The sequence below is a fragment of the Haliaeetus leucocephalus genome, unplaced genomic scaffold, assembly GCF_000737465.1.
Source record: "Haliaeetus leucocephalus isolate CR32 unplaced genomic scaffold, Haliaeetus_leucocephalus-4.0 Scaffold678, whole genome shotgun sequence".
NCBI lineage: Eukaryota > Metazoa > Chordata > Aves > Accipitriformes > Accipitridae > Haliaeetus > Haliaeetus leucocephalus.
This window is the reverse complement of record NW_010973114.1, coordinates 5,708,418-5,714,419: the sequence shown is the minus strand read 5'-3', so window position 1 is coordinate 5,714,419 and position 6,002 is coordinate 5,708,418.

Below are 6,002 nucleotides of genomic sequence, written 5' to 3'. Positions count from 1 at the left end.
ATTTAGGCTTGTGGCTTACTGAACTGGTGGCCTTAAAATATGGATCAAGTCTACATCATTTATCTCCTTCTGGTGGCAAAAGCAGAGACATTCTCAAGGATACAGATCTTGGATATTTCCAGCTAAATCTCAAAATTGAACATAGAATCATTGAATGGTTTGAGGTGGAAGGGACCTTAAAGACCATCTAGTTCCAATACCCCCACCATGGGCAGGGACACCTTCCACTAGACCAGGTTGCTCAAAGCCCCATCCAACCTGGCCTTGGACACTGCCAGGGATGGGGCAGCCACAACTTCTCTGGGCAACCTGTTCCAGTGCCTCAACACGCTCACAGTGAAGAACTTTTTCCTTACCTCTAACCTAAATCTACCCTCTTTCAGTTTAAAACTGTCACCCCTCATCCTATCACTACACTCCCTGATCTCTGGCTGCTTGGACAATTTCTCTGTATTCCTCCCAGGTTACCTGTCCTTGCTTTCACCCTCTGTAGGCTTTCTTTTTGTGTTTGAGTTTCTCCAGGAGCTCCTTGTTTGACTGACTTTCAATAAAGTGACCTTTCAGTGAGGTAGTAGTTTTGGAAAGCCATTTCAAACCTTTCCCGGCATTTTAGAGAATTCATCTCTGAAAGAGGCTGATGTTCACATTGATATTAGGAATTATTATCAGAATAAATATTCTGTGACATGCAAAACCTTAATTTTTCATTAAGTTACATTATTGTGAAATCTGTGTTGAAAGCTGTTTCGCCTGTAACCTGGCCATGCTACAGTGCTGTTATCCCAGAGACACAGCGAGCAAGCTTGTCTCCTCTCCATTGCGTATCGTGCCTGTAGCCAGTGGAAATCCATGGCTCAGTACTGATGTCCTAACCCACGGGACACCCAGCACATCAGCGGGGGCAATGGTACGGCTGGATCCGTTGCGGAACGTGGGAGAACAGGGTGTTTACATGAGCTGTTGCCAATTAAAACAGCTCAAACTAGTTTTGCTAGGATTGTAGATCTGTAGGGATTTCTACCTGCCCTTCTCACCCCAACTGAGTAATTGAGCTGATGTTGATCCCACCCTTGACTCCAGGACTGCTGCTACACCCTTAGCTGCCTTCACACCTTGTCCCAGCCTTTGCTAAAGAACCAACCCCACTCATGACACCTGTGGTCTGCTCCAGCCCCTGACCATGTAGTTGCAAACATCCTATAAACCTGAAAACACCCATAGCTTCACCCCCCCGAAAGGCACCGGGCTGCAGCACTAGCCCCGCATCCCTCCCAGCAACACGCTGAGCTGTGCCTCTTTCCAACACCAGCTTCCTAGCAGTGGCACTGGATTTTGGGTGCCTTTAGTAAAGCCAAAAATAGCCTTATTTATCCTTTTTTCTCCCAGAAAAGCTGTGCTCCCAGCTCAAAAAACAGGCTTCTCATGTGAGATTGAACTCCCTGGATCACCAATGTCCCCAGGAAATGTCAGTTCCTATTTTCTAGAGCTTTGGGCCAAACAAATATTATTCTTAACCTCCACTGTGGAAAAGCCTTTCAAAAGCCAAAACAAACCAACCTACCCAGTTCCTTCCCTAAGCCTGTCACTGTGTAATTTAGGCTGGCTGCATTCTCTTACAGTGTTCCTAGGATCAACCATGCAAGATCACTTTTATGTGAGAGCACTTGATATGCAGACAAGCATTTTTTTTCCTTTTTTTTTTTTTTTTTTTTTAAGGAAGAATAGAAACAGCCAGAAAGTATCACAGATTTCTGAGCTCTACTGGCCTGCCCACTGTTTGTGAGCTTGATTAGCAGCTAGTAGGGGGTTTTTTGATGGTGTTTCTGCCAGGGGAAAAAAAAAAAAGTATTAGAGAAAGGAAGCATTTGTCATTAATAACACCAGTTATATGATAGCAACAACTGATTTGTTATTAAAAATAACAGCAAGAGCACACCCAGCACAAAGCTGTGATTTATATTGGGGCTGATTGCAAGCTCACCTCTCCGCGAGCACGTCCTGGCTGGCGAGTCCTAACGAACCCCTCGTACTGCACTGATGCATGGGGGGGCCGTGGGAGCCCCACGGTTTGGGTGGGCTGGAGGGGGGCGGGCAGCCAGCATGTCCCCGTGGCTGTTAGGGCTTACTACTGCTGTAAACAAAGCAATTCATGTAAATAATAACAAAAGCACCTTTTTATTTGATTCTCTTCTATTCGATGTCTTTTAGCTTTTAACGTTCCTGTCTAAACCGTTCCCTGTAACCAGCAAAGCTAAGAAAATACTTGTGTATATTAAAAAAAAAAACCAAACAAAATTGGGCACTTCCATCACACAGCTGCAGAATTAGGGCTGTAGAAACCAACCCAAACAACCATCCCCTTTGCACTAAACCCAGAGCTGTAAGGGTTGGGTACACACACACGATCTTTTGAAATTCTCTTCTATTTGACAAGAGGGGCTCAGCTCCTCATCTGCTGCTTTCAAAAGGAGCTAGACATTAAAAATATTCTAAAAAAGTGAATTATATTGAACAAGAGACACTGATGGGATGATATGGCTGAGAGCAAATAGCATATGGCAGCTTGGGCACCACCCCAAGTCGATTTTGAGGTTGATATATTCATTTACATTACTAGATAGTTTTAGAGATGAGTTTTAGTGAAATTTTAGCTCCTGCCAAACTGAACACATGGGAAAAACAAACAGTTCCTTTTAGTACGCATCAATGAGTACATTTTGGCAAGCAGCCTCATGGCAGCATCTTCAGGCCCAGGACTGGATCCTTCAAGGAACCTCATTGAGCATTCAGCAGGGAAAATCACATGAAATCCCCATGTTTGAGTCAGTTTTCCCCCTCTTGAGATGTTTCATGGCCAGGGGCACAGCGTGTTACTGTGCCAGCCTGTCACTCTCTACGAGCAGCCCCCTGTGCACATCTCATCCCCAGGGACCAGCGATCACCCTTGAATTTCTTACAAGGAGAAAAGACGTGTAAGCTCTGAGCCCAGCAGCCACCTTCCGCTTCACATCAAGCTTAACAGACGTCATCTAACCCAACCCAAGCTTTCTGCTAAGAGCGAGCATCCCCCCCCGATGCTCCCTGTACAGCGAACAGCACCGAGGGTTGAACCGGGGCTGCAGAAGGCTTTCTCCTCTCTCTGCCACCGCTTTGCTGTGGATGGGCAGGAGGGATTTGCTCCTGAATCCTTTCCCCCACCATTAGCTCTGGGCAACATCCACCGCTGTAGCCACAAGGCGAGCAGGTACCTAATCCCTTGGTTGCTGTTGTGCCCATTTCCAGGGGTGCTCATCCCACTCAGCAATTCCTTACGGCCCCCTCGTTCACCCACTGCCCAACCTGCAGTTTATCTATCTTCCTTATTAAGCCCAGCCTTTCAGCCAGAGAAAACCCATTAAACCCAAGAAATCAGACAATAAATGGAGGCTATTTTGCACGATGGTGTTGGTGATCCATCAGAGGAATGCAGACCAATAATCAAGTGACTGATCAGATGTGGTTACTTCTGCCACCGTGGGTGTCTCTGACAAGCCCTTCTGCCATCTCCAGCAACGGGAGTGTTTCATATCAGTTGCACCGTCTCGTTTGCACCCTAAGGAAAATGCCAGTTTTGATCTGGCAGCTGCGTTATCAGATTCTCCTTCACGCCCAGGTTTCTGGCAGAAAAACAAAACGTGCTGCGAATAACTCGCCTCAAGCATCGCCGCCTCCACAGGGCTCAGCGACCAGGCACCGTGGACGTTATCTCAGCACCACCGATATCCTCAGCCTTGCCTAGGATAAGATGAACATCCCCTGTTAATACAAGCAACAAGCAGCAGAGGGAGGAACAAGCCGCATTTCTTAACTTCACAGATGTGTAATAACAGGATCTATAGCCGCACCGGTGTGTATCCCAGCCGGTGAAACAGTGCTGGATTATTTTCCTCTCTTTGCTGCTCCATTTGTTTGCACTATCGCTAGCTAAATGCGCTGCAAGCATAACAAATGACAAGCCTATTCACATCGTGACGGTTCCTTCTGCTTTACTCACCAGAGATTTGCATAAAGTCCAGGCATTATTTTGGCAAAAATCCATGCTGCCCACTTTCCATCTCCTCCTGTGCCCATGTTTCCTGGGATTCAAGGGCAAAACGTGCATCAGTATCTGCAACACATTGGGTTGTCATGACCCATCTCTTCCATTTGCTCTCTTGGAAGGTAAACACAAAGGGAATAGGAAATGCTTACCCCACCATGCACACTTGCACCAGTACATCTCGGCATTTGGGGATTTTTTGACCAGGGTTTTGGACGTTACGCTTCCCCTCACCCCAATCTCCGTGACAAACCACGACGCTCTGACAAGTGGCTGCTTTCCCCGTGGTTTGGCACAAGGTGTGCACTGCGGAAAGCAACACACAGCACGTGCAGCTGTGACGGTAATTTAAAACTCATTTTCAAGGAGAAGTTTCAAGGCAGAGGCAATCTTCTGTTGTGGCTGGACATCAGATGGGTGCCCTGTGCTGAATCCTCCCTGTGGTTCACCTTTGCTCCATGCGTGGATGAGTAACAAACTCCGCTCCTCGGTGGGAAAATGCTCTGCCCTGAGTCATGGCACTGCCCTACCCTTGAGCTTTTCCCTGTTTCTTCCTTACAACAAGGGCATCAGAGCACTTAGGGGTCAATGATTTCATTTTGACTACAATAAATTTGCTGGACCATCCAATTCTGGCAAGATCAGTATCAATTATAGGTTCCAGCTGAATTTGGTGGAGGGTTTCAGGCAATAAATGAAATGGCAGAAAGGTGTGGAGAGCTTCCAACTCTCCTGGGAGGGACCATGTGCTGACCCGAATGGCAATGTATGGGACCAAAGCTCCTTCCAGCCCCACGTTTCTATAGCACAGCACTTGGGAGTCAAACTGAACCTTAAATACAGGTAAAAGGCTGCATTAAATAACCTGTCAGTTAAAGAAAAAGATGAGCTTCACGTCACCAGGAGGGCAGCAATGAAGCCAGCCTGAAGCTCAGGCGTACCTCAACCCATCCTTCCCCACTTCAAACGCCATCAGCTGGTGTTAAAGGCAGGTTTAAGCGAGGGGGTTAACACAAGGTTACTCGTGCCATAGCAGGGGCTGTCACCGCTCAGTCTCGAGCTGAGCAGGTCAAAACGATGCCGATAACCACGATCTCCGCTGCTGCACGTGCACAGCTCACCCAGCAAACCCCCCAGCATCCACACAACACCCTGCAGAGCCACAGTCTAGGGTGCCCGGGTGAAGGGGTAATTTTGGCACAGCAGTGGCAAGTGGTAATATTTGGGAGCCTCTCCCAGGACCATTAGGCCCTTCTGGAACCCAGTTCAACCTCAAACTTGTTCTCAGTTTGCCCCAGTGACCTGCCAGAAGGGCATCTTTTTGCAGCCTGCCTTCCTCCCTCCACCCCAAAGCCACAGCTGCTGCTCTTGGCCCTCTTTGCTTTACAAAGTAAAGGCACCCAGGTGAAACACCCAGATACAGCACGACAGCACTAGCTTTAACATCCACGTGGGTTTTCCACTGCTCCAACACATCCATCATTGCATTTAATTCAAAGTTTTCCCAAGCTGCTTAACAGGAATGACCTTGTTCTCAGCAGGGTAGGTGGAAGAGGAAAAAAAAAAAAAAAAGGCAAAAATAGACATTAAGCATTGAGAAACTCAGGAGAGAAGCAGGGTGTTGTTTCTATGTTTTCATTTTAAAAGAAAAAGGAAAAAACAATGCAGACTAAGCTACTCGGCTCCCTCATGCCCTGCGTGACCTGTTGTAAAGCAAAGTCACGAATGCTGTTGGTGCTTTGTGGCTGAAAACATGGACTGGTTGGGTTGCTCCAGGGATGAATAATTTCTTCTGGGAGGTGCCACCCATGGCCAGTGGCACTTCACAGCTCAAAACCTCCCTGTTTCCATCAAGGAGGAGTTGAGAGGTTCATCCATGGACCTACTAGCCTTAAGTGCCAGACACTTGGCTCTGCCATAACCC